The 19,927-nt window shown below is 38.6% G+C and overlaps 1 long non-coding RNA gene across 1 annotated transcript in view; it reads right to left on the bottom strand.

Annotated features, from left to right (window-relative positions):
- LOC113999861 overlaps positions 1-19,927 on the bottom strand; it is a 55,236-nt gene that overhangs the window by 10,862 nt on the left and 24,447 nt on the right. The window contains exons 2-6 of the long non-coding RNA XR_005566078.1: positions 17,339-17,412; positions 12,870-13,008; positions 9,276-9,511; positions 3,251-3,465; positions 162-315 (exon numbers count right to left, since the gene is read on the bottom strand). This is a non-coding gene — a long non-coding RNA (uncharacterized LOC113999861). The remainder of the gene's footprint in view (positions 1-161; positions 316-3,250; positions 3,466-9,275; positions 9,512-12,869; positions 13,009-17,338; positions 17,413-19,927) is intronic.

The raw sequence follows: 19,927 nt of genomic DNA, 5'->3' as shown, positions 1-19,927 counted from the left end.
TAGATGAGAGCATGTTCTAGAACACAGTAAGGGAAAGAAACCTGGATATTGAATGATAAATGGGAGCAGAGTGTTTTCAGAATTACTTTAGAGGACAGTACGAATGAGTTTCATGTGTAGACTTGCAAAATCATTCATGTTGGCCAAATTTGAAAACTTACCCAAAATGATAATGTAAAGACTGAGAAGAGATAATATTACAAGAAAGGGTTAGAAACATAAGGTGGTCTCTGGATCTTTGGGCTGTCCACCACCTCTTCCATGCTCCTAAATACAACTGTGAATCTCGGAGGATTTCCTGCTGGGGGACACAGTCTGCAAAGAAGAGACATAACTCTGAAAAGTAGAGTCTCTGTAAAGTGAATCCTCCTTTATTCCACTCTCAAGGGATCCCACCTGGGTTATTACAGACAGCTCTGGGGCACCCAACATAAGAAGGACATGGACCTGTTGGACAGGTCCAGAGGAGGGCCACTAAGATGATCAGAGAGATGGAGCACCTCTCCTATGAAGTCAAAGAGAGAGTTGAAGCTTTTCAGCCTGAGGCATGAAGCAGGAACCCCAATATCCCCCTGTTCCATGCTCTTCTTTAATGGTTATGAGATTTCACTGCCTATATCATGATCTACTCTCGAAAAAAAGTCTAAAAATTGTAAAGGATACCCGAGAACTTTGCTGTGTTAAAAATTCACCTGTATCTTATCTCTTGATTTTCTCCTCTCATTTTACTCCAAACTTAAAATTTTTGGTGGTTTTTGCTGTTGAGCAAGTACATTACATGGTTTCAATGATGTTTTGGAAAGAGCAAATCAAAGATTAAAAAAATTAAGTACTTTAAACACTAATTTAATAAGTATGTTGTATTAGGTTAGGAATATTGAGTACTAGTCCCTTGTCCTTAAATTCATACTAAGAGAAAGGAAAAGTTACCCTGAGGGCACCACATGAGAGGGGATACCCATGCTTATTAAAATAGAAAAATATTAATTATCTATAATTAATATTTTTTTCTAAAGGGTAGGATTGTGATTGACCCTCTGAAAATTAGACATTGAGAAGGCTTGTTACACAACTGATTTTCTTTTCTTGCACTACAAACTTGTTCCTTGTAGTTTCGTCTCTAATGATTTATTCAGCAGTTTATTAAAAAAAAAAGACTTGTTATTCTTTCCTGAACTTTCACAAAAGAATGAAGAGATTTAAGCAAGAGAAAAAAATGAGACACTGTATTTCTGTCTTATCAATATCAGAAACTCATCCTAATAAGGATTACTTCTACACTGAAACACAGCTCTTCCTGTTTCCATAAAACTATTCACAAGTTGCATATATTTCCATATTTGATCTGCATTAATATTAAAATCTTGAAGTTTCTGGAAAGATTTACATGCTTTATCATCAGATAAATCCTTTATTATCTTGTACCAAAAGTTCATTCTTCTTTAAATGCAATAAATACCTAATTTGAACAAACAAACCAAAAGCAATTAAGGAAAAGAGATGCCCTATGAAAAAAAAAAAAAAAAGAAACATGGAGATTAAATTCACAACCACGTTAGTTGTCTGTATAAGAATTTCCAGAGTCAATACCAAATAGCAAAAAAGTATCTAATACCAAATCTCATATGTAGAAGTCAGAATGCAGTGCTATATTGGATGGATGAGTAGCAGAAAAGACAGGATATGGCCATGGTTACTGGAGACAGAATGCAAGAGGCAGGTGGACAGCATTACAGGACTGAATAGATTGCAAACTCTCCAGTAACACTGGTAATAGGAAGTGGATTTTGTTTCCCAAAAGCTATAAGGTGTTGAAAGGTCTTATTTATTTATGGTCAATCCTTTGGAGTTCTAAATCTCACAAGAAGTTGCTCAGCAGATCAGGGATTCCTCAAGCACATCACCTCGTGGTGCTTCAGCACTTCTCATCATACCTACCGCCCAAGAAGTGTGCATGTGGCTGCATGGAGTGAGACATTAATAAGAGAACAGAGGGGAAGAGGGGAATAATAAGAAGCTCTTCTCACAGACATTGTGCAAACAAACTAAAGAAAAGAGTGAAACAGATTTAAAGGGAGATAAGTTTGAAAGTGTTTGGACTTGTGTCTGAGGCAAATTTCCTTGTCTTTAAAAGTAGCCTAGATTTAAACTACTATATCACTCAGAATATACACCGCATGCTGCTGGTCTCACTCCTGATCCTCACAGGCAGCTTACTCCTACAGTAAAAAAAAGTTTCATCTTTATCTTATTTGGCTATCTCTCTTTTTGTGTCTGCTGTGGCTTGCGATCTCCATCTCTTGCCATCTGTCAGTGAGACAGGCCAGGGAGATGCAGAACCACTGGTACTTATAGCACTTGAAACTCATGGATAAATCATTAGAGAACATGCTATAGGGAACAACTTCACAGTGACAAGGAAATAAAATCAATTTTATAATAAGTCTTCTCAAATTATTATTTCCATGGGGTCAATCCTCAGTCATTCCCATAGAAAACTCTACCCAAGAGGGAGGGAAAGAGAAAAATTGTCTGAGGTTTCCCTCTGAGAACATTTGACTTCTTCCTCAGGGGTAAGGGAATTTGCTCTCCATGCTCCATGGAGCAATGGTGGGGGGATTAGTCTCCAACTCCATTAAATTTTCCTATAGCCACAGGGGACTATGCAATCTCTAGCTCTTTTCTAAATGATAGTTTGCTCAAAAGGCCTCCTGATACATTTGAAATATAGGACAGATGTTGCCACATTAGCTATAGACCCACACAGAGAACCCAGAGACAGAGGAGAGAGGTAACACCACGGATTCCATAAATGTTCTTACTATATAATCTATATAGAAAAAAGGGGTTTCTCAGATTAAGATGATATAAAAAAATAGTTTTCTGTTAGCACTATAACTTCAGAGGGGATTTGAAAGTTTCTTGTTCTCCAGCACTAAAAACTAGCAGTAAAATGTCACACAGTACAACACTGAGTTTTAATACGGATCTTTTTCTCACATAACAAGCCACCAAGCAACTCTGTTTCTAGGATTGCTATCTACAGAACACATAATCTTTATCCTGTCACAAGTCTTTCCTGCTGCTGAAGTTTGTTTCATATGATATCCTCCTCCTGCTATTTCCACTTCAGAAAAAGCTCTCTTGCCTCCTCCCACTCCACTTAAGTGCTTGTGTGCGACTGCAGCTAAAAGTAAGGGGTAGTCACTGTTGTTGTCATATTTGTGGAAACACTGTGCAGATGACTCACCATGCTGACAACTTGAAAACTCTTGCTCTTTTGATCTGGTACTTGTGTTTCCTCCTCCTCTGCCACTTCTCAAAAGTCAAAGTAAGTGGACATGTCCATGTGTCACTCTGTGTGTGTGACAGTAGTTATCAGGATTTTCTCCATGTCCAAATAATTTTGACTGAAGTCACTTGGTTTTGCTTTGAAGATCCCAGGATTAACTTTTCCTTTCATACCTGCATAGAAGGCAACGTTCCATATCAGTATCATTCATCAAGTCAGTGATTTCATGAAGGTAAAATGGTGGGCATGAATCTTATTACCACAGTGGTTCCCTTGAGCTTCTGTGGTGAAATAAAAGGGCATCAAACCATTTATGAATAATTGCTGTGGTCTTTGAGGTCCCTCTGTTCTACTCATATAAATGGAGCATCAGCAGAAATTATCATCAGGTAAGTTAACTCTAAGGGTCAGATCCTCAGCAGATGTGAATCGCTATCACTCTAGTAAAAAAAAAAAAAAGTCCCCATTAATACTACTTTGAGGTTTGGCTTTAGGAAGCATTTATCTTACTGTGTTCATCTGAATTTTTGAGGAACACGTGCTTAAAAATTAAATTGCATCTGAGAGTCAGGAACAAGGATCATCTTTACATGGACAATTAGATATGACAAAACTATAGCGAACAAAAATTCAGGGCTCATGAATACTCAAATAATTTACCTTAAAAAACATGCAAAAGGGTGTTTCACTGGAATAAGATGTTGTCTGGCAATAACATCAAAGCTAACACAATATCATGGCTGTTACCATTCAGAAAAACTATCTACAGTTAAAAAGATAAACGGGACACATGAGAAAGGTAATCCAAAATCTAAAATTAAATACTTTGCAGTCTCCAGTTAAATTTAATGAGTAGCAAAACAATCTAAGAAAATAAGGCATTCATTTCATGACTATTGTATAGACAGCTATCGGTGCTTGTTAAGATTATAAGATCACACATCAGATGGTCACATCTCCCCAGTTTTCAACTCTTCCAAGAGTTATAGCTCTGGCACTTCTCTGTAGTACAAAAATACAGCACAGCTTCTCACAATTTCCTGAGACACTGCACCTGCAATATATTCATGCTAATTGCTCCAAACTCATGCATACAGATGACAAAAGAACCTGAACGGCAATTCAGCTTTTTCCTGCAAAGGAAACATAATTGTTTTATAATATGCTGTAAGTTTTAAACCTGCAGGTTAAGTATTCATTTAATTATTTAGGAAGAGGTTGCACTTCTACTCCTCTCTCTGTACAAGAGGCAGCCTGCCTCTTCACCACACCAGGAGAAGGGAGGGGGAAGAGCTCAGATTTGGGATTTTTCTTCCTCTCTTTGCATCTCACACTTTCCCCTTATTGCAAATGCAGTATTGCTTCTACTGCCTCTGCTCATCCACTTACCACTGATATTTTCAGAAACAAACTATTTGAGCCAAATATATTGATGAGCAAATAGAGAAAGAGGAGAGGAAATAGGGACTCCTGTGTTTCCTACACAGGCAACTGGATTCAACACAGCTATTACAAATCAGATATTGTACTAATTAAGGGATTTTATTTCAGACCCTATCAGCAGAATGGCAAGAAAAAGAATGGTTGTGCAACAGAGTCAAAAGTATTTTCAGTTTCTGATGAGAAAACTGACTTTAACAGCAGACCTGGTAAGATACATCAGTAGCTACCAAATATCTCCTTTGGCTCAAAACATTGAAGCCTGTGTTTTTTAAAATGGACAAATCAATGAAAAGGCTTACCTCTGGGTTTGTGTGCATGTCTGATCCAGTAGTTTTAATACACCGTCGTAGCACACAGAGTCATTAAATTTGTCTAAAGGTACTACATTAAAAAATCATCAAATGCTATGAACCATGGTTTAAATTTTCAAAAGACTTCGCATAATTCAAGGGTCCACTTCCCATTTGCACTTCCTAGGTAGTAATGAGACTTTACAGAATTAAGCAGTGCAACACCTTGCTCATAGTGCTGATCCTACCTCACACAAATTTTCCACAAATAGGCACCTAAGTGCAGGATCAACAGAAAGCTGCTGAGCAGAACATACACCAAACTAGCGAGAGATAAATTTCAGCCTAAAGGGACAGTGTTTATACATGTCCAGAGAGACATAGTCTCTGTACAGAGCCATTAAGTTCCTAAATAACCTCAGCCACTCGTATGATACAAAACATCGAATTTACATTTTTAAGAGCAATAGTGGCAGGCCAGGAGAAGTGAGAGCTTTGGAGTTGTCACCCTGTGAGGGTGTGGGGGACAGGGTCCAACTGCTCCTCCTGCTCAAACCATAGCCTGAGCTTGAGTTCAAACCAGCACCCCAAGACAGAATCTCAACATCCAGTTTTCCATAAATTGGGAAAATGATCTCAGTCATCAGCACAAGATTTGCTTCTTCTTGTAGAAATAATTCGATATGCAGAGAACTGAGGTCAGAGAGAGTGTCTTCAACCCCAGCAATTAGGAAACATATCCAAGATGGGGGTTCAATTCCACATGTGATAAATATCACTGCTCCAGAGCAGGGATCTGAACCTGGGTCTTCTACCTTTGTCTCACATCTACTGTTTACTTTAAGCATATTTTGATTATGCTGGTAACATCAGGTCTATAGCAAACACAGTCCTATTTTGAAGGCTTCAAGGTTTTAGGCTACAGAAATCCTTGAGGTGGATCTCAATATTTAGGTGAGTTTGGACAGCAAAATCTTGAGCATATGCAAAACCTAACATGCTAAACTAATAGTCAGGAGGTAAGTGACAGCTAAGGAGTAATTATGCCAATGGTACATGAATGCTGGGACAAGGTGATGCCTATATTGTGCAGCAGATTATGGTGACAGAAAAGCTCTGAGCTGACTTTCACAGTACATCCACAGAGTTCAGCACAGCACCATGCAGAGACAGTCACACGGGTCTCAAAGGCAGCCTAGCCTTTTTGGTATGGCAGAACATGCATTATTAAATTCAATCCCTGTTTCTCAGCAGAGCTAATTAGTTCAGGTGCAGCTCAATGCTGCTATAATTATACTCCATCTGCTTCCAGAGCTAGCTAGTTTGGGTGCTGAGAGCTAGGAAATTTCTCTGCAGTAACCCCTCATGGGAGGGGGCACAATACTATTATGTCCTTAGGCATGAAAAGAGATGGATTGACGCTTTGGTCTCTTTGATGATGCGAGCCTTAGCAGCCTAAATCCTGTGGAGTTAAATCCTCTCAAGGGACAGATTTTTTTAAGATGTTTAAATAGCTAATGCCCCAGGTATGGCCCCAGTGAGGCTTTTGAAAAATGCCTCATAAGCACTAAGTGTTGGGTGGTAAATGGCTCTGTGCAGCAGTGCAGCAGTGAGATCCCCATGTCAGACATCTGACTGAGGTAGTCTGTTGCAGGCAGCAGCCCACAGGGTCCTGGCTCTTACCAAAACTTTGATGTGGTCAGATTGTCTTTGCTGGCTTGCAATCCAGCATGTAAGTGCTAAAACTCATTTGGCTACACAGAAAATATCAAGCCTGTCTGCTTCTCAAGAAAGAGACAGTGACAACTCAGATGAATGCTAATTTAGCATTCAGTATTCACTCACTTTAAAATGAAGCCTTAATCCAAAGACTACTGCAGTGAATGGAGTACCTCTCCTCCATGTCAATTCATATTGGATCAGGTCCTGAATTTGTGGCATGGAGCAATTAGTATGAAATAGATTAGGCAACAGCTTCCTTTATTCAGTTGTACAAGTTTTTTCAAGACAAACTGGTTGCCCACATTTGTTTTGCACAGGCAGCTAAATCATCAATACCAACAAGACTGGCATTAATCAGCAGAATTACTTCCTTGCTCTCAGAGGTATTTTGCTTCATATCCCTTTACAGAGGCTGTCAGGGACTACCTATAGCTTCCAGTACAATACAGCAGTGCCACGGTGCATTTTTCCAGACACTGGAGTCATCCACATTTGACCTGCAAGCTTTTCAGCAGCACACTCAAAGGAGAACATGATCAGTGACCACATGAACACCACAACAAGTTCTCACTCCATCTGCTTTGTTTAACCACACATCACCTCACTTTGGTAGCATTTATATGTACTTGTGGGTGAGTATGTGCATATGTGTCCAGAGACAGTGTGCTCAGCTTCCATGTGCACTGTGCAGGTGTGAATGACACCTGCATTTAACAGGATGGAGTCTGTGTGAGCATCTGTGTCACTGTCATTAATACTTTGACTCCCCGCACTGCTGCCAATGCCAGCTCTTTCAGTACTGCCACACCTCTGCTTGCTTTCTGCTTTCTAGGGGCACTGACTAAGGCTACTGAGACTGTTAGATATTGACTGAAACTCAATCAGTTGCTACTTATTTAACCAATATGCAGACATTACTTTGTGAAATGATTTTGGAAAGTGACAAAGGCAGCTGCCCCTCATCACCCACTCTTCAGAGAAGAGCTCTGCATTTCTGCTTTGGCTCAGCCATGGCTGTCTCACTGCCAAGCTACTCTTTCAGGGTACAGACAGCCTCTGATGCCTCTTCAGACAGGAAATAATTACTTGTTATGTAAAGGTTGCTGCCTACTACTCGTGTATATTCAGCGTATTCAGTCTCACTAACCTATCTGTCACACTGCACTGCAGCTTTGCACCATGTGAGCGGTATACCATGAGAGATGGCACCCAAAATGCCCATCTGAGACCAGCCGTGTGCCCCAGCTCACCAGCCATCCCCACTGTTACCCTTCATCATCCCACAGCCCCCGGCTTGGATATCCTGAGGAGCTTCGGCTCTCTTAGGTACGCCCCATCAATGGCAGCAGGCTGCCACATGGTAAATCAAAGGCAGTAATTAGTGACTGAGAGGTGGTGAGGAGCTGGTATAAGGGATTTTTTTCCATTTCTGTGCAAGGCTAGAAGTTTAACTCAAAGAATCCCCTGCAGTGGTTTAGGTTGTTAGTGCCTGACTTTGTACTGAAGAGAGGGTGGACTCACAGGCAGTCACAGCAGAGAGGCATTTTGAGAAGCTATCTCCACACAGTTATCTCATCTAGTCTGAGAAGAGTGTGTGAGTGACTAAAGCCTGTGCAGTGTACATTCAAGCAGGTAAGTTAAAACCACTGGCAATTAAAAGTAATCTCCCTGGTTTTGCAGTGGGACAGTGGATGAGATGCCACACCAATGAAGGGGCTCAGCGGTGAACCAGAAGCTTACAGCTGAAAGTCAGGACATGACTATGAAATGAGCTGAATACAAAGGGATCAGGGAGCTCTCAGGCCTGAAGCTCAGTATTTAGGTGTGGGCCAAAATAACTCTTTTAGACATGACCATAGGTCATTCAGGAAGTTTCATGAGCCTCACAGACTTCAGCTCGCCTAAATGACTGAAGGGCCAAAGGCAAATGCAGCAGACGCAAAAAAAGTTCTCCAGAACTCATAATTAATTTTTTCTTTGCTTTTTTCTCTCGGTTCTTCCTTTTCTTCTTTATAATTTTGTAATCTTCTCTCTGTGCAAAGAGAAGGTTGCCATTCCAGTGTCTGCTCTCGCTCTAAATTTCAAATTTTCACTCCATTTTTGTTCTCCATTTCTCATTAATACATTACAGATGACTTATTTTATTAATTGCCATCTATTTTTCTAGTTAATTTAATTTTCTGGGAAATAAATACTTTCCTGACCTGTTCCAGTCTTGTTCTAATGCTTAGCCAAATATCTCAAGGCAGTGAAGGAAAAAACAAACAGCTGAACATCTGCTGAAAAGGTTGCAAGGGTGAATAATCTCTAATAGCTTCTAATGAGCTTCCAGAAATATACTCCATAAGGAGAAATGTACAGATACGAGTTCTTAAACCCTTACTTACAAGACAATCCTGCTCAGTTACTCCATTCTGTTACAGACAGGAGGAAATTCAGATGCAGAATATGTTATCAGATACTTTTATAATGCATCCTACAATGACATATCTCTCTTCAAGCAACCATTAACTGGGCTCAACACACACCCTGCTTTTATGCTTTACTGGTGCAGTTTACATCAGGAAGACTGCAAGGAGTCCCTTATTATAATTGAAATTCTCCATCATTTTGGTGCACTGCTTGTCTGTCTCATAGCTCCACAGAGGCAAACTGAGCAAGCAAACGCAGGAGAATCCAAACGTTCCCTTGGTGATGCAGCTCAGCCCTGCCCCTGGAAGTGAGGATTAGGACAGCAGGCTCAGAGGTCAAGGAGTAGTAGTACCTGTGTAAAAAGAAGCATTGTTACTATTCCCCAACTCACTGGCCAAAGCACTAACAGGACAATTGCTGAAGAGTAATCTCTTCCCTTTTCTTTGGACTTCCATTTCTCCTCTTTGAGGTTGCCCTCAGTTCAACCACATACATCTGCCTGCCATTCTCAGGCAGAGCATATAAGTAAATGCAATACAAGGAAAGTCAATAAAGTTTCACTCACTTACAATAGAAGTGAATTTAGCCACCAATCGATAATGAACAGCAAAATGTTCCCTTCATGTCTGTTCTTGCAGCTGTCCTTCATCTGAAGAGTTCAACCCCACTTAGAGAATCAATGTATCAATAGAAAGTAAACTGTGTTTTCAATAAAACTGAATATGTGAGCAGACTCAGCATTGTATGATTATTAATTTCCAAAGTTAGCCACAAGCTTTTAAGAGTTTCCATTAAATCTCCAAATGAAATTGAAGTACTTGGAAAATTATCAAAAAATTCTGTATTAAAATACTCTCCTTCATCCCTCTACATGTGCAGAAGCAACTTGCATATTCCTAGGGCAAGCAAGGATACACTGTTGACTGAAAGCAATGATAATTCACTGCCTCTTATTTCTGGGATAGCCCTGAGCTTATTCTGCCACCTTGTGTGATCGACATATAATACAGCATAGTCTCATTTTCAGGTCCATATTTCTTATTCCACTCCATTAGGTATCGCATCTTGTTTAGTACTCCTCAAAGCTGGGAGTTTGTTAAACTCTGTGCAGACAACAACTCATCTCTGATATTCCAATATGGATTATCAGGATGAACCAAATTTAATATTTTGTTCATACTGCACCTCCCCGAAAGCCACTTAGTTTTATTAGAGCGGTGAACACTTCTTACTAACTATATAAAAGAATGCACATTTCTGTTAGCTCATTGTTAGATTGTGGTTCTGTTGAATTTCATTAAAATTATTTGCTAAATAATGTCTGGGAATAATTTTAGCCCATATTATCCATTCAAAGCAATCTGTTGAGGAAAAAAAAAACAACAGTTTTCCAAAAAAAGGCTTGAGCTGTGTGTGTGACTAGCCACTCCTTCTCTTATGGCCTATTTCACCATTATAGAAATAGTTTCTTTACACTTACCCTGACTGGAAAACTGTGAATGTTAGAAAAACATTTGGCTTTCAATGTAAAATGTCTGTTGAAAACAAATACAAAGGTAGTTTTTCAGAAAGTTTCTCCACTGTTTTGTCAATGTTTCTAATTTCTGCCACTGTATTCAGTCATGACAATATGAAAAATTAAAATATGTAAAATTAAAAAAAGAAAAAGCCTTTAATGAAAACCCCAGTTAGAGCCTGTTGGATAAAAATGTTTGATGTTTTTATTAGCTGGATAAATTAGCTATCTTATTCTGGAAACAGGCAAAGCATTCCTCAAATTCATCTACAAAAACTGTCTGAAGCTCTAGGTCAGACTATCATGACAGGCTCTGCAAGGGATTCTCATGCCTAGAAATGACTGCCAGTACAATGCAAAAATCAATAAAGCTACATGAAGCTGTTACCTACGGATGTCATCTCCCTTCGGAGTACCAGCAAATGTCCATGTACATCAAAGGTACTGAAACACTTAAATGTGACACCAGCCCTGTCCAGCAAGGCTGCCAGTATAGAGAGGAACTTCACCTTGTTCACAGGAAGGTTCTTAGCACATCCAGGTTTTAAATACCTATGAGCTTGCCTCCACTGTTAAGCAGAGGTGACAGAAGGTAGGAAGCAGGTTATCAAAAGCTCCTTCTAAATCCTGCAAATGCAGATGTTGACATCTTTTATTGCCTTATGCTCTACAGATACAGAACTACATTTTTTATCAAAGTGAACTACGACTCAGACTTAATTAACCAGAACTGTGGTGCCTACAGGATTGATGCTAAAAGTGTAGTGAATGCAGTCAGAGCAAAATTCATTCCTGTAGTCTAGTTTTAATGTCTTTTACACAGGGAAATAATTATAGCTAAAACCTGATGTTTTCGCTTCATACTTATGGAATACAATTCATCTTAGAGTATCTCGTCATGGCCTTAAATTGTGGCTGTGGTCAGAAAACTGTTTATATTAAGATCAAACCATTTTATTCACCATATATTCTGCAAATAATCAAATCACAGGGCTGATCTCCAGTCCTTCCATGAGAAGAAATAATTGAGGCAGAAAGATTCACAATGATTTTCATAAGAACCAAGCAAAATATGTCTACAAGATATGATTCAAAAACATATGCAATTTGCGTGTCAGAGACAACTTTAAAAAATTTGGAATATTTGGCAAATAATTTCAGGCCACACAAACACATCTCTCCACAATTAATAATGAAAGTAATTTCAGAAAAACCTGTTTCTTCAGTTACCCTGTACAAATTTTTGACCTTTCTTTCAGAAGTTTTTTTATAAAAGGATTAATAAATATATATATTTAAGAACAAAACTGAAAATTTTGCCTCCAACCATGTGTTTCTTGTTGACCTAGAGAGAAAAATCATATTAAAATATTTTTTCCAATCACATACTGATTAAAAAATACACCCTTCAAAACATGTTACGCACAGTTTTAATTTCAAAAGGCTTTGTCTCAAGTTTCAAAAGCACAGAGCAACCCTACAATGTGCATAATTAGCCTAGTATAAGGGAGCACACAGTAAAGGGACCTGGAAAGTTTGACTCCCTTTACAGGCCCTTGCAGAGCCCTTGGCAAGTCATTTTATTCCCTTATATCTCTATTTCCCTATCTATTAAGTCAGGGCAATAATACCTACCTTCCCTGAAGAAGTGACAGTAATTAAGTCAATGTTTAGCATAGCACTTTCAAGATGCAAATCTCTGCATTAAAGTTCTAAGTACTATTATTATTATCATCATTATCACTGATTATCATTAAGCTAAAGCTACTGTTTAATTCTGTATGTTCTCATTCTGAGAGATACATTCAACTACCATTGTCAGCTAATTATACCATCTACTCTTAAGTATAGGAGTACAAAAGCATACCTTCTGCTGCATTTGCAGTCTGTTCCCTCTTTCAAATACTCTTTGTGTGAAAGAAAATATATTCTTAACTAATGCCTTAAGGAAGTTTACATGGTATTGCCAAATTAGCTCATTGCAATTAGTATCTCAGGTTTCTCTGCAATCCCAGGAAAATAGCAGTAGCCACAAATGCAGCTAATGATGACTTTGTAAAACAGAACTGGAAGTTAATAGTGAAAAGGCTGTCAAAGAGCAAAAGGCTGCTTTTCAAATGACCTTTAAATCCGCTGCGGCTCCTGCAGAGGATAAGAGGTAACATGAGTGACAAAAAAGGCTTTTCCAGCTCACCAGATTTCGCCAGGTCAAAGAAGGAAGTATTTGTATTGAATAAATAAATAGATAATTCATCTCCCAGCTGTTTTGGCATCTTTCCCGATATGAGCACAGGTAGGAAGCAGGTCTGTGAAGCTGGATGAATTTGAGAGACCTGTAAAACAGTCAGAGAGCCAGAGAACTGAGCCCAAGTCGCTTGTTATGCAGAAGAGAAAGGAACAGAAATTTGCCCACAGGGCTTCAGATGCAATGTGTATCTGTGAACGCTATTAAAATGCCAATGTCAATTTAAAACTAAAAATCAGCCTCACTCAGTTTCTTCTGGTTTTGCTCACAAGAACGTGCAGCTGGGTGATGCTACCCTGCCATCCTCCCTGCTGACTGTTGCAGTCAGCTGCAAAGCTCAACTTGTATGATCTTCCAGATATCTGGGCACAGATATGGCTAACACTTGTACCTCAAACCCTATCTGCAACAAAAATAGATACACACACATAGACACACAGTAAAGAGGTGGTGTGTCACATCTTGGCATGAAGCCATGGAGAAAGCCACTCTTCTCCTTGTGATTTTTTTGTGTTATGACAACACATTAGTCTAAATAAATAGATAATTTTTAATGGATATTGAAATTTTACAGCCTTGAAAGAACCTCTTTGACACGAGACATTTTGTAACAACACAATATTTTGAATCTCCATAATCTTTCTGTCTAAGGTTAACAACCCAAAAAGTTTCTGAAGTCAAATAATTAAAAATGCATGAAAATACTGAGAGATAAAGTAAATGTTACTTTTTATAGGGAAGGAAACTGAAACCTAGATACTAAAATCTGCATCCAATCTTACACAGTTGGATGAGACACATAACAGCTCATATTCTCAGTGCTGGCGAACTACAGATCCATCAACCATTTGAGGAACACTGTGGCTCCAGCCTCCTCTATGTGCCAGGGAATCTCTGTGCTGCAGGGGAGGCTTTCTGCTGTTCCCCTGGTCTCACCCACACCAGAGGGAAGTCAAATGTGACTGCAATGCTCATCAGGATCCCAAATGCGAGGCAGGCACTTCCAAGTTAATAATTAAGCACAGTCTGAGCCCCTGCCCTCTGTAACATGGGGACTGGAGGGAAGGCTTTCCTCTCTCAAAGACACTTTTCTGTCCTTTAATGTGACACAATACTCACCACCCCCTCACCCCAGCTTTCCTTATGGGAGGATGCTCAAAAGATAGTTTCTCAACCCTCATGAGCAAAAGAGGTTAATGAAGATTTTTCAATGGAAAAGAAGAGGTAAATTACTTCTCCAATGTAAAGAAGGGGCTGAGAAATGAATGAATAGTATTAAATTACATTAATACCTAAGATAATGGGAGAAAAGTCATAAACCACACACATACATAGACAGTTCTCCACCTGCTCTTTGCCTTTCTTTGGGTCTTGTAGAAAGCTATACTGAGGTGGGATGGAACTGGCAGTTATCATAAATAACTTCTTATAATTACAATAAGAAAAAGAAAAAAATAGACTGCAAGAAGGGAATTCTTCATATAAATGGCACCTGCATGGCCATCCAGTGCTATTAGTCACTATAACTCAAGAGGAAAATGTTTATTGGTAAGCCAGTGTGACTCCTTGCTAAACTTCTATGCAAGGTATTTCTTCTTGTCAAAACAGATTTCCAGAAACAGCCTGATTTTTCCTATAGAAGAAATCCAAGAAACAACTTAGAAACATTATTTCTGTCAGGGGGCTATCAAACGCCTTTGCTTCTTTGTCTGGTATTCTTAAAGTATGTTTAAGCATTATGCATAACCTTACAAGACAAAAAAGGTCAGGTAGGATCAGGCCGTGCAATAATATCTCAGATGGTTCCCATTCTTTAAAACTGAGACAACTAAATTTTGCCAACTAGAAAATTGTACAATGCAATCAACATACTGACAAGCTGCAAAATATAATTTATTATACATGTCTTATCACATAATAGCATAAAAATATTTATCACTGTATGTAAAAATGACGTTCACTTCCCAGACAAAACACGACTATAATTCCTTATTTTATTTCTTCCTAGGTTCTCTTTTAATTGCCATTTCAATAGGCTCAGAAATGGCTGGAATTCCAAATCTAACCTCTGCCAAATCTTCAGAACCCTTGGACATTTGTATCTCTCTCATTCTGTTACTCAAAGCTTCAAACTGATAGTTCTGGAAATTAAATTGACCAATTTATTCATCACTGTAGCAGGGCTTAAACCTCAGCAACATGATTGCCATCATGTCATTGCTGTCAATGACCTGAGTCTTGAGTTTCAGAGATTGCCCCGGTAACACTCGATAATAAGTGGCAAAACATTATCGCTTCTTTTGGTACTCATTATAAAAACATTAATTGGGGTGAAAGGTAATCCACTTCATATGCTAAATCATGGATCTTCTCTAAGGGTGGACAAGGGGCATTGCAAGAATAAATATGTCATTGTGATTTGTTGCCACAAAATTTCCTTAAAGTTTGCATGAATGGACTACCAGAGGGTGTCACAACAAGGAAAAACATTCTTTTGATTTAAATTATCCAGGTCTAGTCTGAAAGGTCACCATCAAAATGAGAACACAACAGAGAAAAGGGATGAGCTCCAAAGTAATGTCAGTACAATTTATGCAACCCATTTTTTCCACTATCCTGTTTTGAATAGTTTCATTTTATTTATTTTAGGGAATCACTCCATGGGTCACACTGAAAATTCACAGTACCTTTACCACTCCTTTCCTATTGTCTCTTCCTTTCAAGTACTGTTTCAGTGGGGGGGGGGGGAAAGAAAAAAAAAAAAAACACCACCAATTTTTTGCAGTTTGACTCCTGTGGCAGAAAAGCATTAAACTCACAGCCAGGCAGCTGTTTTCCCCCTTCTCGAGTGCTGTCATTCTACCTCTTTAAGCTCTGTTTTATCAGTTGCATAGAAATTTTTTTGTTCATTTCAAAGAGCACATTAAATTCTCATTAACAGAGAGGGGAATTAGGCATGCACAGTTAGAAAATGAATAAAAAAAAAATTCTGCACTAAGTAAAGAAACAGGATTCCCCTGACAAATGTGTATTCACAAAGAAATATCACTGCAGGTAACAAATAAACTCCCTTGACTAAGTCAGATATCGTTTCCAAAGTTTTCTCAAAGCGAGAGCTCTCTTGGAGATTTTTCAGCAGGAAAAAAATGGGTTCTGCTCAGCCTGGGTTTATCTCAAAATTTTGGACTTTCATGTCCATGGAACAATAATGTTTGAAAAAAACAAAAATTAAAATTAAATCCCAGGCCTTGTAAGGAGGCATCTCAGGGGCCAGCTACTGGCAGGGCTGGAGAGAATGCTGCTGCCAAATGGAAAATGTGAGCTGGCAAGTGGACCTGAAATCTTAGATTTTGAACTTGGCACATCTGAAAAGTCTTGGCAGTTGGTTACAGGCCCTGGAATGCGAAGCTTGAGAACAAGTTTTTCCCCATAAGAACATAGAAAGCACCTTTAGTATGTATAAAGCAAACTTCCATCTACCCTTCCTATAAACAGCCCTGGTGTGTTTTGCACAGTGTGAAGTAGCATTTAGACATGCATTGATTTTGCCTAGATATCCTATCTTCATTTGTCTTGCTTTGCCTCATATGGGCCCCAATGACTTTTTGACCCTCCAATAAATTTTAGCATCATTCAGAAGGTCAAACAGTCAGAAAAGTAAAAACGGATTAAAAAAAGAAAGAGCTGCAGTGGATGGAGAGTTATAATCATAAGCTTTATTAGATATTTCAGATGCTGCAGACTTTAATGGCAGCAAGCTTTTAAAAGTTCAGCCTCTGTTTTACTGTTATAAGGGGATACTGTTATTTTTGCGATCTGATTTTTAATATCACTAAGTTACCAAAGAGTTACCAAAGTCTTTCTGAAAGTTATATGAACTATTTAAATTATTTTAAATTAATTTAAAAATACTATTTTTAAAATTGAAAATATTATAAAACTAGTTTCATAGTATTTCCTTGCGCTCTTGATGACAAAAAAGAGTCACAATATTACTTGCCTCTCTCTGGTCATCTTAGCCAGAATCCTCTCTGCATTTTCTGGTTTTCTCTTTTTTCTTTTTTTTTCTTTCCTCTTTTACGGGGCAGAGAGGGAACAGACAGTACTGGCGAATCACAGTTTTGAAATTAAATAAAGACATGGTTGCAGTCTATTTAATATCAACATATTCTCACTATTAATATTGTTACTATCATCTTTACCAGCTTTATGACTGAAGCCTAAGCATCTAAGAGACACAACTGCTTTCATAAGTCACATTCCTCCTGTAATATACTCACATGCGGTGAGCAAGTAATTTATCCTGTTAATATTTTGTTCAGCTATTGAGAAGCTTGAGTTTGAAACTGCTGAAAAGAAGCCCAAGACATAAGGTGCAAAGGAATTTTAAAAATTGTTCTATAGCCGAGCCAACCCACCTTGGACCTTGCATGTGCAGAAAGTCTCCAGCCCATGAATCATCTCTATGCTATGTTGTGGTCCACCGTGCAAGCTGTAGAGAAACACATGCCAAAATCTGATCACCAAAGCCTCAGACAGCTTAGTCGGTATAAATTATCTCTTAGGATAAATTATTCTGTCTTGATTTGCAAATTTGACACTCTCTCCATTTGTAACTTGTTTCCTTCATCCTTTGCATATGTTAGCATAGTAGTGGAATACATTTAAAATCACAAGAGATCCATTCCCATTAGTCTGGAAGGTTATTTCATGTAAGTATTTCCTTATTTCTAAATATTCTTTTGCACAGTTTTTTTTCCCCTTGTATATCCTGAAAAAGGAAGAAAAAATGGCACAGACACTGTATAGGGTTTCAGCCTTTCTTTCTGTTTTATTCTTACCTTTACAAGACCACAATATTGCCATTTATTCTTTTTCTCATTCACTTGAAACTACATTTTTTAAAACTTCTCTTTGGATTTACTAGATAAAACATACACGCCTTCCAATTAAAACTGTTTATTGTCAATGTATTTTTGAGGTGAAAACATGACATATATAGCTTTTAATAAGAGAAAAAATAAATTTCATTTCATACTCCTAGTTCAGCAAACCAGAGAAGGCCTGTTCTGATGCATGGTTGAAGCGTACTGACGAAACTGCGCTGAGAGCGATAGCTGGGATAGCTCCTCGAAGTCTGCTGCAGTGCAGAGAGGAGGACACAGCAAGCTTCTCACTCAAGTCTCCCAGGGATTCACAGGTGATTTAAGATTCAAATCCTTTTCTCCATCTTTCTCCTGAGGATTTGCTTTCATGACAGAAATCTCCTGCTGGTGCAGAACTGCACTGGAACTCACACCATACCCCTCCTGGCTACTGGGCTGGTGGGGGGATGCTCTCCAAGATGACAAACTGATGTCTCCAAGGAGGATTTCACTCACTGGCTCACAGGCACTAATTTAAAGGAGTGCGTAGCTACAGTATGATATATCAAAGCAAAGACTATTGAGAAAATAAGGGGCTTTTAAAAGAAGACATATTCCAGAAATTATCTATATTACAACTTGCTCCGAGTACCATTAGACTTGACAGATGATTAACCAGGCTGCAGGCAAACGGCAGAGTTTGCCAGAGCCATTGGACTTTGGAATTTCTTGAAGTTCTGAGTGCATTTCCATGAGAAAAAAAACCCCACACAACTGTTTTATTTTCATTTATTTATCAAGCAATACCTTGCCACCACAACACCAAAAGGAATTATAATTGTAAGATTAATGAATGTCAAGGATAAACGGCCTCTCTATTTGCTCTTAGCCAAATGGTTCCTAAAAAAGTTACACCCTCCCGAGCTTCCCTGAAAGCAACATCACAACAAGAGAGACAGCAAAGTGAGCATAAAAAATAAATGTACAGGTCAGTGTTAAATTACCCAGTTAGTCAGACAGGTTGGAGACAATATGACTTGGGAAAAAAAACACAAGTACTGCAAGACAACTTACTGATATAAAAATAGATAAAGGTACCAGTAGAAGATAACCTGGCATTATCACATTCTATTCTTTAAAATATCTGAAGGCCCTTAAATATCTAAAACACCCTGAAGCCAGCATTTGGAAATGGAAGAGTCTGACAAAGAATTGAGTTGCTCCATGCTCCCGCATATATAGGATCTTGTACATGACCAACGTGAAAGTCATATGTCGCAACAGACCTTTGATGGTGTGCCCTGTGCCCTCCGGTACAGACATGTCCATGCACAAAGGCAGTTGCATTTGACAGACAGTTGTTCTGGACTTGCATGCAGAACTTCAGATGCAGAAGCCATAAAACTTTGTAAACCACTTCACAAGTTCACACATCAGAAGCTATTTGGTGGATTTGGCCATTGTTTAAGCTTCTCTGAAAACAGATGGGAACATGATGTCTTCTCACAAGTTTCATTCCCACATTACTGCCACAGATGGTGCTCTCACATCTTTGAAGAATAGGTCTTCTTTCTTACATAAGCAATAAGAGGATACAAAATGTTTCACATTACTGCTGATATAACTGATCTCAAGCAGTTACTGCTGAGACATTGCTGAGACATATCATTTTTTGCTCTCTGCCCCTCCCAGAACATTCTGGTTCTCCATTTAATGCTCTTCCACTCAAAACCAACAACAGGCAGGGACACACACTGATATATTAAGTCAGCTATTTATTTATATTTTCTTTTCAAGAAGTTCATATGCCCTTACTCAGTGATTCTATGAATGTCAATGTATTAATGTAGTTCATTGAAAATGAAGAAGGAATCTTTTTTTTCAGATAATTTAGTAAAATATTGCTCTGTTCCCTGTGGGAGTTTTTTGTCTTTTCTTTTTTCCCCCCACTAAGCACAAGTAACTGGATAATCATATTTCAGCCTCCTGAGGGCTCATTTCCCAAATGGATGTAAATAATGAATCAAGCACCAATGGCAGACAACTTGGTTCTCAAAATAGGTCTCTACATTTCAGCATCCAGAATGTCATACAGCGTTTGCACTGTTGTTGTTGTACCTTTGCACCTCTTAAACAATGACT

This window comes from Pipra filicauda, unplaced genomic scaffold (genome assembly GCF_003945595.2).
Source record: "Pipra filicauda isolate LSUMZ 115617 unplaced genomic scaffold, ASM394559v2 scaffold60_size3304689_pilon, whole genome shotgun sequence".
Lineage (NCBI taxonomy): Eukaryota > Metazoa > Chordata > Aves > Passeriformes > Pipridae > Pipra > Pipra filicauda.
The sequence above is the reverse complement of the archived record's forward strand: the minus strand, read 5'-3'. Positions and strand labels throughout refer to the sequence as shown.